The sequence below is a fragment of the Amphiura filiformis genome, chromosome 9 (genome assembly GCF_039555335.1).
Source record: "Amphiura filiformis chromosome 9, Afil_fr2py, whole genome shotgun sequence".
Taxonomy (NCBI): domain Eukaryota; kingdom Metazoa; phylum Echinodermata; class Ophiuroidea; order Amphilepidida; family Amphiuridae; genus Amphiura; species Amphiura filiformis.
Genome location: NC_092636.1, coordinates 17,116,379 through 17,136,297, shown reverse-complemented (window position 1 = coordinate 17,136,297; position 19,919 = coordinate 17,116,379). Strand labels below are relative to the sequence as shown.

At 36.4% G+C, this 19,919-nt stretch overlaps 1 long non-coding RNA gene across 1 annotated transcript; it reads right to left on the bottom strand.

The window, feature by feature from the left end:
• Positions 1 to 4,587: 4,587 nt before the first annotated feature.
• On the bottom strand, positions 4,588 to 19,611 carry LOC140160287 (uncharacterized). The gene is made up of 5 exons (XR_011859930.1): positions 19,507 to 19,611; positions 17,658 to 17,756; positions 11,105 to 11,212; positions 5,550 to 5,648; positions 4,588 to 4,715 (listed from the first exon to the last, which is right to left on the bottom strand). It is a non-coding gene; the product is annotated as an uncharacterized lncRNA (long non-coding RNA).
• Between the last annotated feature and the right edge of the window lie 308 nt (positions 19,612 to 19,919).

The following is a 19,919-nucleotide window of genomic DNA, read 5'->3' as shown; positions in this document are numbered from 1 at the left end:
ACCCAAACTGTGCTTCACTCAGCTGATGTTCAACAACTGGTCTTATTCGTTTCTCTAAGATCTTTGCATAAATCTTCCCAGTATGGCTGAGCAGAGAGATTCCTCTGTATTTGCTACAATCTCTTTTACTCCCTTTTTCTTTTTTATTGGGACAATTATTGCACGTTGCCAGTCATCGGGTGCAGCTCGCTCCTCCCAAGCCCTGTTGAACACTCTTGTCAACCATTTGACTCCTGTATCTCCACAAGCAAGTATGGCTTCTGTTGTGATGTCATCAATTCCAGCTGCCTTGTTTTTGGGACTGGTTTTAATAGCATTTCTGACTTCCTCCTGGAGTATGGGTGGATCAACTTCCTCTTGGAACCGAGGATGGAAGGGCTGCTGCTGTTGTCTGTCACCATCACTGCTTGGGTTGAGCAAATCTTCAAAGTATTCTCCCCATCTGTTGGTGATTTCGCAGCTGTCTGTGAGGGGGTTTCCATCCTTGTCGTTTATGATGGCGGTTGGGTCAAAGGGCTCGTCCCGCTGTTTGTAGGCTTTAACTGCTTTAAAGAACTCTCTGCTTGAGCTATTTGATTTTTCTGCCAGATCTTCCCCATATGTTTTCCAAGACTGGTCTTTGGCTTCTTTGATAGTCTTCTTGCAGTTTCGCCGGGCTTCCCTGTACTCGTTGTAGTCTGCTTCCAGGTTGCTTTTGGACCATTTCTTGAAGAGTCTTTTCTTCTCTTTGGTTGCTGCTTTGACTGTGTCATTCCACCAGGATGTCCCTTTCACTTGTCCTGTTTTTTCTTTTCTTAGTCCCACAATTTGCTTTAAGGGTGTCTGTTAGAGCATCTTTGAACCATGTCCACTCTTCTTCTGTATTTCCTTCCTGATCTGGTAGTTTTTGGAATAGCTGATCCATCTGTTGTTCGATGGCTGCCTTCACAGGTTCTTCTGTTAATTTTCTGAGGTTTATTGTCTCAGGTTGCTGCCTTTTATTTGGCCGTGGTCTTCTCCTGGCACTTGTTTCCATCATGACTGGTCTGTGATCAGTATCTATGTGGATGTTTGGCATTGCTTTGGAGTCATTCACTTTGCATCGATCTGTCTTTTTAATGAGGATGAAGTCAAGCTGAGAAGCTTTGGTGAGGTCATTCCACTTGTACCATGTGAATATTTGGCTACTCCTATGTTGGAAGAATGTGTTTGTGACAAAGAGATCATGTTGGGCACAAAGTTCCAAGATGAGTTGTCCATTGTAGTTCCGACTTGTGTTTGGAGCACTGTGGGGTCCTAGGTAATCTTCCCAAGGTGATCGTTCACTTCCCACATGTCCATTCATGTCTCCCATTACCACCAGCATATCCTGATTCTTTGTGCTGTTTATAACATCAGATAACTCTTCAAAGAATGTATCCTTGTCTTCATCTGAGTAGGAATCATTGCATGGAGCATACACTTGGATGTATGTTGTAACCTCTTTCTCTTGTTGTATTCTGAGTCTGATTATTCTTTCGGATATGTAGTCAACTTCCATAATGTTCTTAGCTAATTCTGGGTGTAGGTAGAAACCCACTCCATGGACGGCTCTTTTGTTCTTGTCCACTCCAGACCAGATGAGTACATAGTCGTTGTGCGATTCCTTCATGCCTTTTCCTTTAAGTCTTGTATCAGATATTCCCATGATTGAGATGCTATACCTCTGCATTGTTTCAACAATCTCTGGTTCCTTCTGTCCAATTCCAATAACGTTCATCTGTAGATATGTACATAATGCAAGCTTCCATCTGTCTGGATGCTTTGAATCTTTTGGAGTTCACACACTTCCCCACAGTAGTATTCCTGGAAGTCAAAGTGGGGGGAAGATCAACGTAGTCGTTTGGCGGACTGGGTAGAGCCATCTTCTACATAATTGCCAATATTGGTTTTGCGTGATCATTTTTCAGGCTGACATAAGCTAACATACAAATCATACTCATAATCTTGCTTGCGTTGATTATTGTTTGTATACGTGCTGGCCCATTGTTCAGAGAGCAACGATGAGCATTATTACATTCGTTCCCGTATCGATATGTGAAGATAAATTGAAACAAATACATACTGTTTTTTTTTTAATGACTAAAGAAAATATGCTGTCTTTTTTCTGCGCTCTTTGGAATGTTTTCTCGCTGTATAATATAGGCCAGTTTGTCATTTTCAAAACTCAACCTTAGTCCATATAAATGTGGGCTATTACTCAAATTACTCCCTTGGAACAGTAATCATTATAATCTTCACACTCCTTGAAAGTGTAATTTCAAAGAGTGTCATACAATTATAGCTACAATTCTCAGGTATTTGTGTTAAAGAACATATTTCATGATGACAATATATACACATGTAATGATTTTTAATTCAATCTAATTGGTGTATTCTATTGCTAAAATGGTCCGAAAAACAGGTAAAATGGTTAAGAATGATTAAATTAAATAACAAGAAACGTATGAGTATGATATGTTATGCAAACCATTCAATATGTTGAGAAAAGACAGTTACCTATTATGAGGATATATTACACAACTTATGGGACGCCATCATGCAATTTGGGATCACTGAAGCGTATCAATTCATAATCTACGTGCATATATTACATATTGAGCCCACACTACCATTAATGCGCACTACATACGTTATAATTATTTGTTTTGTTACCAAAAAAAATCATTTGAATGATATTTAAGAGTTACGTGTCGGCCATTTTTAACATCTCGGATTGCCCAAGGGTGACAGTTTCACACCCCTTAGAATCATATCCTACACCACTCAAATATCATTTATCAGCAAAAAACTGACTTTAACTGCCCAAAACACTATAATTATTTGGTATGATACCATTTGTCACTAAAACACCATTTGAATGCTATTTCAGAGTTACGAATCGGCCATTTTGAATATCTCGGATTGCCCAAGGGTGACCATTTTACACCCCCTAGAATCTTATTCTACACCACCCAAAGATCATTTATCAGCAAAAAACTAACTTTAACTGCCCAAAACACTATAATTATTTGGTATGATACCATTTGTCACTAAAACACCATTTGAATGCTATTTCAGAGTTACGAATCGGCCATTTTGAATATATCGGATTGCCCAAGGGTGACAATTTCACACCCCTTAGAAACTTATCCTACACCACTCAAAGATCATTTAGCAGCAAAAAAACTAACTTTAACTGCCCAAAACACTATAATTATTTGGTATGATACCATTTGTCACTAAAACACCATTTGAATGCTATTTCAGAGTTACGAATCAGCCATTTTGAATATCTCGGATTGCCCAAGGGTGACAATTATACACCCCTAGAATCTTATTCTGCACCACTCAAAGATCATTTGTCAGCAAAAAAATAAACTTTAACTGCCCAGAACAGTATTTGGTATGATACCTTTTGTCAATAAAGCACCATTTGAATGCTTTTTTAGAGATACGTGGCGGCCATCTTGAATATCTCGGATTGCCCAAGGGTGATGATTTCTCACCCCTTAGAATCTTATTCTACACCACTCAAAGATCATTTATCAGTAAAAAACAAACTTTAACTGCCCAAAACACTATAGTTATTTGGTATGATACCTTTTGTCACTAAAGCACCATTTGAATGTTATTTCAGAGATACGTGGCGGCCATCTTAAATATCTCGAATTGCCCAAGGGTGACGATTTTACATCCCACGGAATATTTTTCTACACCACTCAAAGATCAATAACCAGCAAAAAAACAAACTTTATCTGGCAAAACCATCTAACCCAAAAAATACGGTGTTTGCAGCCGGACTATTAGTAAATAAATATTTATTCAAAATGTTATCATAAATTAAAATACCACTGCAAATGGGCCATTGTTTAAAATTACAAATTATAAAAAAAGAGCACCGAACAGATGGTTCATGATTCAACTCAAATCATGTTTGCCTAATACTATTTTGTAAATTGTGTATTTTTTTTGGTTACAACCTGTAGTTGTCCCTCCCCTTGGCCCACGATACTCAACTGTGTACTCATGTCTTCTTGGTCTATTCTAAATATTGATGTTTATATAACGATAATAGTGACCCTTTGATTAGTTTATACTATATATTGAACGGCTGGAAAATAATTCGTTTCGTATCGTTATAAAGCAAATATTGCCTATGTTTGTGCAATGGCATAAACATATGTGACCGTCCACCACGAATGAGCCGTAAATGTCCTCAATTGTATTCTGAGTTACAGTGTAAAATGGGCATGAAGGTCGTATTCATAGGTACCTCAATCTGGTGCTACGTGTACCTCATTTAATGAGATACACGTAGCACCAAATTGAAATACCTATGAATATGACCTTCATGCCCATTTTACACTGTAACTCAGAATACAATTGGGGACATTTACGGCTCATTCGTGGTGGACGGTCACATATTATCACTGTAAAATTCCTTAACGATTCAAAATTTGGCATCGTGCTATTATAGTATGCGCCTTTGCAAGCTCAGGCATTGAATATGAAATTATTGAACCTGAACGATATTTTTACTTTGCAACGGTTTGCTTCATCATATATTTTGCAGCTATAGATTGAGTGTTCCTTACGTCGTTCGTTAGTTTCCAGTTAGCGTTTTTATCTAGAAGCTTCTTGCATATTTCAGGTCCGTTGTCTGGGTTTTCATCATCTATTGTAGTCGCTGCTAAGTGAAGGGCAGTGTTTCCATGCTAGAAAAAATGAAATAATACATTTAATTTGCGTTAAATATATGTTTTATGTTGATCATCAAATCATTGAAATAATTAAAAACATTCAACTCATGCTTATGGCACTTTTGTATAAAATCTAGCAGGAATCTGCTGTAAATGAAAATATAATCACGTCTAATTAAAAAAAAAAGGGAATTGTTGTATTTGTGTACACTGTAATACTCTAGACGTTCAGAATCTGCTCTTTTTAGTGATATTTTCATTACATTTATAGCAAATTCCTTCTAGCTTTCGAACAAAAGAGCCACAAACACCAGTTTTATTATTTAAAATCAGCTTGTACAGACCGACAATCCGACAGTAATAACCCCTGAGTTTATATTCCACATTTCTGGCATTTGAATGAGGAAAGCGCAATAAATAATAATTTATATTAAAGTGTTACGGAGAACGGAAAATTGTCACGGAGAAAAAAGCAAATCGCAGAGTAAAACAAAAATTTAACTATCCTAGTTAGAATCCGTACACCCCATATGACTGACAAAACATTAATCTTGGAGTGTGCGAGATTAAGGTTATGTCTTCCATAGGGGTGATACGCTCTCAGAAATAAAGGTTCTAAAGAGCATTAAAGAACCATTTTGTCCTCTATGTGGGACCCACAAGAAAAAGGTTCTTTACACTGAAACAGTGTTATTTAAACTTTGCAGAGCCATATTCGGCATTTGTATATCCTGCTGTTCGCTACAGAACCGTTGAGAGTATATCGGACTTAATAGTGACCCAAAAAGGTACTGTTATAATTTAATCCTAGGTTGCATTGCTTAATATAAATTGGGATCTTATTTGGACCTTATTTTGTGCGTCGACTTCGCAGTCATTATCCAACAGCAAAGCGCATATATCAGGGTTGTTTCGTTCAGTAGCCTTGTGCAGTGGTGTATTTCCATCCTGTAAAAGAAAGCAAGTTGTGAAATATTGTGATTTTATATAAATACGATGTCATTTAAATAAGTTATGCAGCAGAGAGCAGCTCTATAATTTTAGTTACGTCATAAAATCAATCAAATTGTCATAACAAGATCAGGTTTTGATGTAGGACGGGTTACATGACTGCGGACTTTCTTTATTTGAGCAGTTTATATTGATATCTTGCATAAAGGTTTGTGTAGGTAGCCCCAGGACCAAAGAACCAGATACGGTAAACTATCTTAAAACATGATATTAGCTCAAATGCAAGTGTTATGATTATAAGAAATGACTACAACCGATACAACATCAAATATCAGAACGATTACCGCAAAGAAACTGCATTTTATCTTTTAAAGACTATAAGCCCACAAGCATCCAATTTGTCCGATGCACTGATTTTTTTTTTCATTTTTACTTAAAAAGGTATAGAAAAGAAAACTCTTACAAGCTAGATGATACCAAAGGTTACACTCATAGAAATTAAGAACGGGCTACTTATTATGCGGATGTTGAGAAAGAACTATTTAACCTAGCATAGAAATGAATCGTGCAGTGTGTAATACTTAATGCGGCCTGCCGGTTGCGAAGGACATTTCCTCTTGTTCAAGTTGTTCAATTTTAAATGACAAACACCTTAAGGTTAAATACCACTAATTATGTATAACACGGGTTTCAATGGGAAAATGCCTAATTTCGGGTGGAATTTTCTCATATTCAGAACTCTCACAGTTCAATGCCACCAATATCAGGTGAAACTATATGATTTAGATGCCAAATGATCAAAAATTCAACATAGGTTGACCTGAGACTTTTCTTGTTTTAACGCACTGAACCGTAAACACCTTAAAATGACAGTGCGCCCTCGAAGCTGAAAGTTACAATATGATAAGGCGACTATTTACTAAAAACCGAAGCTGTGCGTATGAATTTTGGTACTATTACATCAAAAATGTCATATAATGAGAGAAAATGTACCATTTTGAAGCATCAAACTCTAAAAAGTACTTTTTTGGCTATATAACTTGATCAATTTCAGCGATTTTAATGCAGTCTTTTCGAATGCCATGAACACAAATAGTTCCTCATCGTATTTCAATGTATCGCCCAGGCCTATTAGTGGTCTTTAACCTTAAAATGGCCGTTAGGAGATGTAAACACGGTCAAAATCATATTGATGAATTTATGATTGTTCTCACAACAAACATGTTTTGCAGTCGCTAAGCCTTTTTCAAACTGATCTTGATGAGTGTCACTTGACGAGTTGCTGTCTACAACGTCATGTGACAGGATGTTGCGGTAGACGGGTACCATGTCGTATCGTCCCTTGTCCTTGTTTAGGTTGCTGGGGTGTCTGTGGATGTTGATATTATAGCCTCCCTCACTCCTCTCTGTCGTACCAGTTGGAGTCCTGATCCAGTATATACTTTGACCTTGTTCCAGTCGATAGTGTGTTTTGGGTTAAAATAGTCCGAAATTGATTTTTGTTATCACGCTTATCACGGTGACTTTGGGGACCTGCTAATGTTTGCCTGGCTCAGGGCCCCCAAAAGGTAAATCCGCCCCTGATTAGATTTGTTATAATATAGGTACAATATTAAGATGGTAAAATGACCTATCACAGGTGAAAGAAGCTATATCGGCATGGACAGTATATCAGCGTTGTACAATTATGATGCTTTCAAGCAACGTAAATAATTACGTATATGATTTTGGAAATATTGTTATTATATATATATATATATAAATGTGAAATCATGTGTGAATAAATTGAATGAATGAATGAATGAATGAATGAATGAATGAATGAATGAATGAATGAATGAATGAATGAATGAATGAAATAAAACGGGAGATACAATTGAATACATGAATTCAAAACCTACCCAAGTCCATGGGAAGTGATTTTGAGAAAAAAAACCTGTGTATCGTTTTAATTCCTTCAGTTAGATTTATCTGGTCAATATGGTAAGGCGATAGGAACAAATTAGTTCGATCTTTCGATCGACCATCGATGTTTGGTCGATCCTTATTATTCATGAAATCAATTCATTTACTATTTTTAATTGTGATTAAGGTTATACAAAGAAACGTATAAAAACGTATAAAAGACGTATAAAGTTGTTCTCTAAAACAGAGTTTTCTCAGTAATCAAATATCGCAGCAAGTGAAATGTTGGTGCATTGGATGTAGCTTAACATTTTTCTTGTGTGTTTATACAAATTTTTGGAATAAATTTGAAAATCCTTCGTTTAAAGCCGTTTTACGCACCATGTTCACAAGATCAAAAACGCGTTCCATGACGTTTTTTTCAAATGTGCGCCTCGTATAAAACCACGCCGAGTGATTGTTTTCTTCTTTTTGCATTGTACTACAAATCGATTAAAGAAATAATGTTGCCATGGGGAAGAACCAAATACAGTACCGATTAAATTTTAAAAGCCCGTTTTTGGGGAACATTTTCGAGAATCTTGCCTGAGAAAAAACTGTTTTGTGAAATTATCGATATCTTGATTACGGGACGTTAATTTAGACATCTGAATACCTACATTATTTCTCAACATTCTGCCAATTGCTATCCCATTTGATTTTCACTCCAAATTGAAGCTAGTATTGCAAAAAACGAGGTTTTTCCTCCATCAGTTTGTTCAAAATTTCAGCGCCGACATGCTTGTTTATTCTAAGAGCCATTGTGCGGACGCGATTGTAATCAAGTAATTGCGTCATATTAAAGTAATATATCTGCTTCGAGAACTAGTAATTGCGTAAGCTGATGTATGGCCAAGTGGATAGAGCGTTAGACTGGGAATCTGTTGTGAACCTTTTTTGTGGGTTCGAGTCCCCGTGAGGCTGAATTTCCTTTTTGTTTTCTCTTTTCTCATTTTTACTTCCTTTCTTTCCTCTTTTCTTTCTCCTTATCTTTTTTTTCATTTCTTTCTTTCTTTCTTTCTTTCTTCCTTTCATTTTCGTTCTTTTTCTTTCTCTCTCTCTTTCTCTCTCTTTCTTTCTCTTTTTCACTATTTCTTTATTCTTTCTTGCTCCTTTCTTTTTAGTTTTATTTGATTGATTCGCCTGCTAAGTCTGTCTCGTTGTTCTTCCCAAATTCGATTTGCAAATAATTGCTTTTTGATATTGTTGTTGATGTTATTGTTGTACCCTATTACATTGTAATCAGGGGAATAGCATCATTTATTTATTTCATCAAAGATATCAAGGCTATAAATTCAAAATCAACACATTTTCCAGGGCGTAGCTTGACGAAGTGCCCCCAATCAATTTTAAAATTTATAAAATCCTTATGAAAATTGCCGAAAACGGCTTGTGCCCCCCCCCCCCGCATCCGACCCGGCATGCCGCCCCTCATGACCCCCCCACCGACTCACGAGCTCCGGGCACGAGCTAAGCCAAGTTTCATGTCTTGACCGTGGATCGATATTCTATTGTAAGTATAGGCCTGCGTCCCAGTGTACACGCTTGTTCATTTTCTGCATGGCTGTTTCTGTTATGAACTTACGCCCCTCTGATATCAAGCGCATGAAAAACTCTCGGCTAACCTTAAATAGTAATTTGTGCCTGTAGTGATATTGACCAATATAAATTTAGTGTTCATTCAGATTAATTAGTTGATAATTCATTAATAACAAGCATCGAAGCAGCATCGACGGTCGATCGAAATATCGAACCAATTTGTTTCTGGTGCCTAAGTTTTACGTGAAAATTAGTAGGTTAAACTCTATTAGGCATGACGATTAGCATTTCATGGACTTCGTGGGGTTCGTTTTTAATGATGGACTTGGGTGGTTTTTTGAATCATATACAAAGACAATAATGTTGGAATGAGATTACCACTAGTAAGATATTATAAATAAAGCACACATGTATGTATAATGTTGATAAGCATTCTGCCATGTAATATAAGCCACACACTTTCCTTGATTAAACCCACTCTCCAGTAATGAATGTGTTACAAGTGGACTTTTATACATACTGGATTTCAATCAATGTGTTACAAGACATCATGGACTTTGGTGGTTCTTTCATACATGCTATTTTTCACATGCTCAATTGAGTTGTTCTTTCATACATATGACAGGCCTATGTATAGCAACAATTTTCGATGCTTAACTCAATTTGGGCAAAGTATGGACTTGGGTGGGTTTTTTTATTCATATATTCAATTACTGATTTGTGGTTATCACTTTCAGAAGATATGTGTATTTTGGACAAAAAATTCAAAGAAATCTTTGAAATAACTCACATAATATCAGAAAGACAACAATGTCACACATGTCCAATATTTTTTACATTTTTTGTGAACGTAACCAGACCCAGGAATAACAAGCGTAGCACCACCTTCCTTTGTGGGTTTGAATATTACTTGGTTTTGATATTCCATTGCCATGGTAAAACGTGTTTCTCTCTCACTGACAAACATCTGTCATCCTGCAATTATCTGTGAATGTTTTGAGAACATATTTGAACCTAACTCTGAAATTTAGAGGTTTATAATTAAGGACTGGGGTATGAACGTTTGGACAGTATTTGTTTTGGGACATTAGAGCACATCAGACATATCGAATTGCATTCTGAATACGAAGAATGTCATTCTGATATCAAATAATTTTGATTTTTGAAATTCGCAATTTAATACACATTTTATGGCAAATCATTAAAATTGATATTTTTGATATTTAACAGTACTTGAAGTAAACTTTATAAATCTGATGATTTATACTTAAAGTGTATGTAGGTGGGATGAAAAGCCGACGATCAATTGAAAATTTTGACCTTTCGTATTGAAGATATGGATTTTTTTTCCCAAAACACCCAAAAAAATTAGGTCTTTTGGGGGAAAAAAATCCATATCTTCAATATGAAAGGTCAAAATTTCCTCCTGCTACATACACTTTAAGAATATATCATTAGATTTATATAATTTACTTCGAGGACTGTTATATATCAAAAATTTGAAAAATATCAAATTTTTATAATTTGTCATAAAATTTGTATTATATTGTTATTTAAAAAAATGAAAATTATTTGATATCAGAAAGACATGCTTCGTATTCAGAATGCAATTCGATAGGTCTGAGGTGCTCTCATGTCCCACAAAAATACTGTCGAAACGCAATAAACGCTCATTTTGGATCCCTTAAATAAAAAGGTATGTTCGTTTTGTGACACATTGAGATTACCCTGCGTGCCACCTTAAAATGTGCTTAACAACGGGGGACTATTACCCCCGGAGTAAGGCCTTCGCAACCGACAGACTAGTAATGTACCTTAGAAATAGGTATTATGAGTGATTATTCCCATGTAAGATAAAGATCATGAGATGTCTACCATGTAAAAAATCGTGTATATTTACATTTTGTCTTCTATAAGACTAATAAAATATATCAAGACTGCAATTATTGTTTTGTTTCTTTCTGATTTACCTTATTGGGCGCCGAAAGCAATTCTTTGTCGTAATCTTTTGCTATTAGTGCCTGACATAACTTGGGACAACTACGTTGTGATGCCACATGCAATACACTGTCTCCAGTCTGAAAAGATTATTACACGATATTATTTCTGAAAAACTCCCTCTCTTCAAAAACTTCGTCAAATACCGTACCCCTTCTTTCATAGAAAATACAACCCGAGTGATGACTAACATAATCTTAACTAGTAGACCTATTGGACATCAATATATAAAATTGGTACTTATTGATTTATAAACCTTAGAACCACATAGCCAAGTAGAAAAGCCGTCAGAAAAATGCATGAAGTACATATCGTGTTGCACTCCCGCTGCACTGTGCTTTCAGGTGCATTAATATTGGTCAAAGCTTTGTTATTTTAAGTATATACATTAAGTCGCGGGTAATCTGTATTTTAAAAAAAAGGGTGTAGCTTTGAATTGATGTGATGGGATTCAATTTTATTCAATATCTATGCTGACCAACAGATCGTTCTACGGCCGGGTTCTTAGGTTACCCGATTTAAATTACTATCCAATATAAATACAGTCCGAAAAGGGATTGAGACACTTAGACAAAAGAAATCTATGACACTGTTCCGGGGACAAATTCCAAGCAGATCGCAAGACTCATCAGACCCACCACGAACAGACAGCCTGTAGACAGCCTCTAAATATTTTTCCCTGCAACGAATCACGTCCTAATACTCTGTTGGTGAGCGACGGGCGATTGGTATTTCACCAATAAGAAAAGGAGTCCTATCTAATTGGCTAGAAACCGATCGCTAGATTGCTCAGTGATATAAACTGACCTCGAAAAGAAACTTATAATTTTTCACAAGGTCATATCTTAAAACCCTGTCCATAAAAATGAATTAATTACACACAGGATTACTGCAATACTCTACTCTAAACACATGTCAGTAACCAAGCAGTTGTCCAACTGACACAACAGTAACATGTACTGACACGGAACAGCTTCCGGGACCACATTCACAGGCGAATAATTGGAACCCAGCAAAAGAAATCTGTGAGAATGCGTACAAGTTCCTTACACATGCGATTATTTCAAAAGAGTAAGTGGAATAGTATGGAAAGGGGCTGCTTCTGCTTTTCACACACTTTCTTTAAGAAACAGGTCTTGTTCCACACTATTCCATTTACTCACATATTTCTTGTACAAACCCCCTAAATACTTTTTAAAATAAATCGATAAATAGTTAATAAAATGCAAACGTGTAAAAAGGTATGGATAGCCTTATTTGTTTTACACATATGGACCAAATTATAGCGTCACGCGTCATAGCGTTCAGTCGCAATGGGTTATTATGTAAAACAAGATACCGTTTTTAACAGTGTTAAAAGTTGCATCTGAGTCCATAGGAGTCAACTCCCAAACAATGGAGTACACTAGAAATATCCATGTGTTTGTTAAAGACAACTTAATCTTTGGTATTCTTCAAAAGCAAAGCAGGTGTTTAAATCTTTTCTTTTTTTACTGATAAATGGCTGAATTGGGCGGGATATGTACTGCAGTGCGAATAGACCATACATCGACAGTAGTTCATCACATCACATGAAGTAACATTTTTATAATGCCACGTTTGCCCAATTTACTTCGCGGTGGAGCAATAGGTTTGCTGGATGATAATGTACCAGCGAAAGTAATTGCTTGTCGTATGGGAGTTGCGCCTAATGCGATTCGAAAATTAAAAACAAAAAACAAAGCAGGTGACAGGAGAAGTTAAAAATCAGCCGAGAGCACCTCGTCGACGTACGTGTCACGTCTGTTCGTTGGGAGATGTTAGAGAGCTTGCGGAATGAAGTTACTGGAACTTTAACGGCAACTTCAAAAATATCGATTCGATTTCTTGCTCAACTTCACTTCAACGCGAACGTCAGATTGGTTTCTGTACCAACAGCGTCTTGTTGTTTAAACTAGGGGAAGTGTATCAATGGGTGATCAAAAGAAGGGTATGTAAAAGCGACTGCATCAAATTGCTCCCTTTTGTTTGCTGAAGTGGTTTGTTGGTAACACTTATTACAATATGCGCTTAGTTTGAATAAACATGGATTACATCTCTTCAGTCTAAACGCAGGACAACCGATCTTTTGTTCTACTTAGTCACGCTAAAAGTCGATCGATACATGTTAAAATCAACACAATTCCGAGATACACCTTTTTGCTATGAAATTTATTTTCTCGGTCAAATATAAAGCAAAATTTTTTTGTTTTTCTTCAGTAATGTCAAATAAAAACATAGTGCTTGGATGAACATTTTTTTTAAATCCTGGTGTTAAAATTAAGCATCAAATTGTGTCTTTTAGTGTGATATTTTTGATTTTTATAGGCCTTTAGTTCGCCCGTGAGCTTTTTACAGAATTCATTTTTAGCGTCTCAAACTAATATAGTTTGCTAAAGAAAGATATTTCCCACCTCTGTAAAGCACATCGTGTGGGTCTATATATTATAGTTTTGTCAGAATTTCCGTTTTATTTTACCCTTTTCCCCTTCATGCTCCGAAAATGTCAAACTTAGTACTTTACCTCGAGAGCAATCAGCAGAAATAATCGATATTTCAATTGTTGTCAACCCAGGTCCCTTTTCCATTGAAAACCAGGATTGCCTGACCAGCGATTTGGTAGCCCAAATCCCCAATTCTGGTAAATGAGGTGGATTTTGGAAATTTGCTCCCGTGATAGCCTGCAATTTCAATTTATAGGGGCTATGGATTCCATGATTATGAAAACCATTTTGTCTGTTTGTTTGTTTATTTACCTAGGATGAGGTCCATGGGAAAATCCACTGTCCAAACCTAGAAAAATTCGCGTGTTATTAGAGGGGATTTTAATTTTCTGTCCCTCCTATCTGCAGGTGAATTTTGAATGACCCCCCCCCATCGCGGGTTGGCATTTTCATTACACCCTTCAGACTTGCGTTCGGGTTTGTGTAGGCCTATTTGTCATAATTTAGCGCTATAGGACCTACTTTCTAAATGTATAGCTATAGCCGTGCTATATAAATATTATAAGGTACCGGTATGTAATATTATGTAGGCCTATGGGGGTGGGGTGGGTACTCAACACATTTTAACCATGACTTACAATGCAAGGCTCATTGTTACCATAAATGATTTTTCCTTTAGGTCATTATAATAGGTTGTTATAAACTTCCGTGTTTAACCTTGTATTGTTTTGGCTGCTTCTTTATGACTTTCGGTGGGTTTAAGCAATTTCAAACAAACACAAACAAAAGGCACTATACCGAAACACTAGGTAATTTCTTTGCTATATTGAAGTTCTGGCAAAACTGTATCCAGGCCGGGCACCCAGAGATATCGATCCACAATGCTAGTATTTCACGCGTGGATTTGAAATTTTTCAGCTGGTAGTCAAAAATTATGGAATCAAAACGGAAATTCTGACAAAACTATGATATATCGCTCACGGTGATGTGCGTTAGAAAGTTGGGAAAAATCCTTCTTTAGCGAACTATATTACTTTGAAAAGCTAAAAGGTATCAAAAAAAGGCTCGGGCAGAGTTGAAGCCTATCAAAATCGAAAATCTTACACTAAATGACTGAATTTCACGACTAAGTTTAACACTAAGATTTGAAAAAAAAAAATACAGTATCAAGCATTACAGTTTTTCCTGACATTTACTGAAAAAATGAAAATTATTGCTTTTCATTTGGCCGAGAAAAAATTTTTACACTGAAAAGGTGTAACTCAAAATTTTGTTCATTTTAATACCAAATTCGATCGTTTGTATTGCCTTATTAAATGACTGAGTGAGCCTTGCAGAACAATAACAATCGGTTGTCCAGCGTCCTAACTGTCTTGGCGATGACCAATGCAATGGGAATTAGGCCTATGTTATGAGCTATACGCTAATATTATACTTCTAAACATGTTTCAATTAAATATTCTTGTGATATGCTTATATTATTGTCCCGGATTATTATAATAAAAGCTCAATTATTATTCCAGTAAACGTCAGCTTTGTCAATTTTATATTTCCATCAGGACACAAGCTCATTTTATCTGTTTGCTCTCCCTAGCCCCCGCCCCCCCCCCCACCACCATCACCACCTCTCCATATCATCCCCTCCCTCCATCTATTCATCTACCCTCACTTTCCCACTCCCCAGTGGCGTTGCCAGGAGTTTTCTTTTAGGAGGGCAAGGACTCCTCTTTGCATTCTGATCGAATTAAATATATCTCCCCGAATGATCTTCATTTTCTTCTTTAAAAACTCCCAGAATTTTGAATTTCAACCAACATATTTCTGGATGCTCCTTTTCTGACATTCTTATTTTTTGTAACAAATAGGCCTCCTCTTTTAATAATGAATAATTTGGTTGATATACAATACCCATAGGCCTATAATATGCGTATAATAGCGTGGCACATGTTAGACCAGCTTTCTGCCGAATTGGGGTACATAATGTAGGCCTAAATGAATAAAATAATAATTAAATAAAATACCTGAACAGTACAAACATATTTGGTTATATAAAGGTGTAATTATAAGGGCTGTGCAATAATTATTTCCCCCGAACATTTTCGAACGGCCCGCCAAAAATCGCTTCCCCCCCCCCCCCCTTTACACATGCCAAATTTTTGGGTTCCCAATTTTCAAACCTTAAATGGTCTAGATATATGTTGCGAGCGCAGCGAGCAGGAAAATTTGCATATTAAAGCGTTTCCGTACTGTTTTCCTAAGCCTTTTTAGAGCGTTTTATTTAAAAGGTGCCCCATGAATGTGTGCCAGAAAATCGCTTGCCCCCCCCCTCTCGGCTGGCCAAAAATTGCTTGCCCCCCCCTTTTGGCTCGCCAAAAATTTCTTGCCCCCCCCAATTTTACCCTCCCCCAGGGCTCATAATTATTGCACAGCCCCAAAGACACGCAACGTTGTAAAAAATGTTCACAGTAGCTGCAATTCGCAGAAGTTCACTACACTGCTGGGTCCCGTAAAATCAGTCCATTTTACTACTTGGTTCCGCAAGCTGATTTGATGTACGTCATGAGCACACACAAATGTATATCAAGTGTGACGTTTGGAACAAAATTTATTTTGATCTAATTCAATCAGTAATTTTTAGCATCATGTGGCATGTTTTTTACCCAAACCAAATTAGATTTCCAATAATTGGTCTATTAACTAGACAATACATAAGTGGTAATTATGTAGTCTATGAGGAAATATGCAAACCATTGTTTTAATTATGACGTATTTTCATCATAATTTACGGCACACTGTAGATTCTGGCGTTAACTTTAACTTCAAGCGGCTTTAATGGCAGAGTGGTTTTGAATACATAATCCTCTATAATCATCTAGACGTTAAAGTTAAAGTTAAAGTAACTCCATTTCGCAAGCTCTCTGTTAATAGTAAAAAAAACAGCAACGGATCCGGACTTTCATAAACAGCATACACCGACGTAATGCACTTGTTTACAGTGTAGGAGGACACATTCCCAAGTTGTATTACGAAGTGCATCCGAACTCCATTTTGAAGCAAATGCTTTTGACAAGGCATTGGATTGTTCCAGTTTGCATCCTAAATCCACATTAGACCCCCAATTTTATTTACGAAATCAAAAGATTAGATTATCATAACAACAAAACGGTAATCTTTTGTTGGGTCTAATGTGAAAATTACATTAAAAAAATACAGTTTTTACAGAATTAATTTTCACTTAATTCCAAAAAAAATGGCGTATATAAGATTGAAATAAATTCGCTACCTTCTATACTAGATCAATTGTGACGCAAGTTGTTATCAAAAATTGTTATGATAGATGTACAGTTAATATTCATATATTCCATTACCTATCTGATGGTACAGTTTTTACACAGAAAATATTTATTTGAAAAACCTGCCACTCGGCTTTTTCCGGAAAGGTCACAGGGTTGCCGTGACCTGTGCAATAATTACAATTAAACAATTTTCTTATTCTAACAGCAAGCGTTTCTAAAGTGCAGTATGGCGAAATGTGGTGTACTATACTGTATTGTTGTTTGAAATTTGACTCCCATGGGCTCAGGTGCAACTTATAAAGCTGCCTCTTCTTTTTTCCTTCTTTTTTTTACATAACGAACCATTGTGACTGAACGTAATGATGTGTGACACTACAAATTGGTCCGGATTTGTAAAACAAATAGAGGTTACTCATAATTTCTTACAATTTTGCATTTCGTTAAATGATTTTCGATTTCTTCCAAAAAACATTAGGGGGAACTTATAAGTTGTGGACCCTATATTACAATATTTTAAGAAGATTAATGTTCGATGTTCATAAGTTTAGCTTAAGTAAACCCTTACATGATACTTATGTTATATTACTATAATGCGACATACACAATCAATTTGATTGATCAATATCAAAGAACTGTCAATAAAATCAAACTAGATTAGATCTCTTCCATAATATTAAAGAGAAATATTATTTTGTATCCAATCCTGCATCATTTTGATCAATCAAATTGATCGCGTATGGGCCGCATAACATGATTGATATAAATACCCCATCTCTGACGAAAAGGTCGACATCTTCCTCGAGAAGAAGACAAAGCACTTCATAACTGTCATGTCTGGTTGCTATCAATAACGGTGTATCGCCAACCTATGAAGAATAGAAATGTGAAAGATTAGCAAAAAGGTAATAATATTTTACGCGCTCACTTACGGACTCTAATCAAGAACAGGTACAAATAGGTACATGGCGTTAGTCCGACACGCCAGTAGTCTGAATATATATGCACTGCACAAGTCCGACACGCCGCTAGTCCGAATCTAAAATATACTCTGCCAGTCCGACACGCCGCTAGTCCGAAAATGAAACCACTGCGCTAGTCCGAAACTGAAAACCACTGCGCTAGTCCGAATATGGAAAACACTCCTTCAGTCCAACAATGCGCTAGTCCAAATCCAAAAAAACACTGCGCTAGTCCGAAACTAAAAACTATTGCGCTAGTCCGATAATGAAAAACACTGCGCTAGTCCGAATTTGAATTTGGGAAATACAGCGCTAGTCCGATATTAGGACTAGCGCACTGTTTTTTAGATTCGGACTAGCGCAGTGTTTTTCAGATTCGGACTAGCGCTGTGGTTTTTAGTTTCAGACTAGCCCTATGGTTTTCAATTTCGGACTATAGGGCGGTGACGGACTGAAGAAGTGTTTTCAGATTCGGACTAGCGCCGTGTCGGAGTGTTGCAGTGCTTTTTATTTTCAGACTGACGCACCCCTAAGTATGGGGAATTTGGCGTGTCGGACTAGAGGCGTGTCGGACTAGCGGCGTGTCGGACTGAGCGGTACACCCCGTACGAATTTACCATTGGAGGCGTGTGCGTGATGCGTGCCGAAACTCGCTAAATAAAACTTGTGACTTGTCAACTGACTTGTGGATAAAGCAAGCACTAAATTATTACTACATATTAGTACAGTTTTCAGATACCACAATATGATCATTGCATTGCATCAAATGATAAAAAAAAACCTTATTACCAATGTAAATTAATTAGAGGCTAATGACTGCGCATCAGTTATTTTGAGGGTATTGTGAAATAGCTAAACAGTATGGTGGCCATGCAGTCAAAAGTGCTCTATTTAATGGTTTCGTAGGACAGATGTTTCAAATGGACAAATCATATATCAAAATGTTCAGAAGAGTTTGGAGAATCTTTTCTGCCATGTTGTCAAATCTTTAACCCGTGCGTTCTATGCCGTTTACCTAAAAACTACACATTTTAACTAGCTCTTTCTTTAAAACTGAATGGAGTAGAAACTTCATAATTATTTGGTGTACAGAACGTAGGACACATGGGTATTTCAAATATATGAACAAAATGATCACTTAATTCAATACAATTAACTCAATTCAATTTATGGGTAAAAATGCTAGTTTTTTTGCTCAGTTTTTTACATGGGAAATTCTTGACAAATGTATCAATTTACTAAGATGGATGTTTGGTCCAAAAACGTCAATCACAACATTTTTCTGTGACCTATGACATATTAGTCCGTGATCGCGTGAAAAATCCGTAAAAAAATATGTAATAAATCCAACACTGATTTTTCAACTGCTCGTGGATTTTTCACTGAAAAATGTGTCTTACTCCTAGTGCTTGGAGGCCATCGCACATGAAGAAGGGCCTATTCATTATTAAATGACATTTATAAGCTGTATCACTTCTTTTAATTTATTCACTGAGTGAATAAAACGTGTTTTTGAATGTTTGACACTTAAATCGGGAATATCTTAACTCAAATTATAAAATTTGCTCAGACTGCTGGAATTACTTCTTATTCATTAATAAATACATAATTAAACCCGGGGTGTTAAAACTATTAAAAAACAAAGAGTCAAACAAACCTTGTTTGCAATTTCTAGGCCTTCTTTACAGGATTCCAGCAGCAAGTTGAATATCTCTGAACCACGTTGTTTGCATGCTTCGTGAAATGCTGTATTCCCTTGCTGATGTTAATCAAAATGCCAAATGAAAAACATAAATTAATATAATATGTATTCATAACAATTTGCAGTATGATTAGGGAATGGACAGTATGCATTGTCAAATGTAAATTTTCAACAGCAGCTTGTTTCTGTGTCCATTGTTTTGTTTTTGATGGATTTTTCAAGACCACCAACTTTTAAAAAAAATGACTGTACCAAATTATTCCACCTATCATAATGGGTCAGAAAAGGTATACTTTTACCTATCTGTGACATACCAAATAATTGTTCATCATTGAAAATGTATGCAGAAAAACAATAGTTTGTATTGT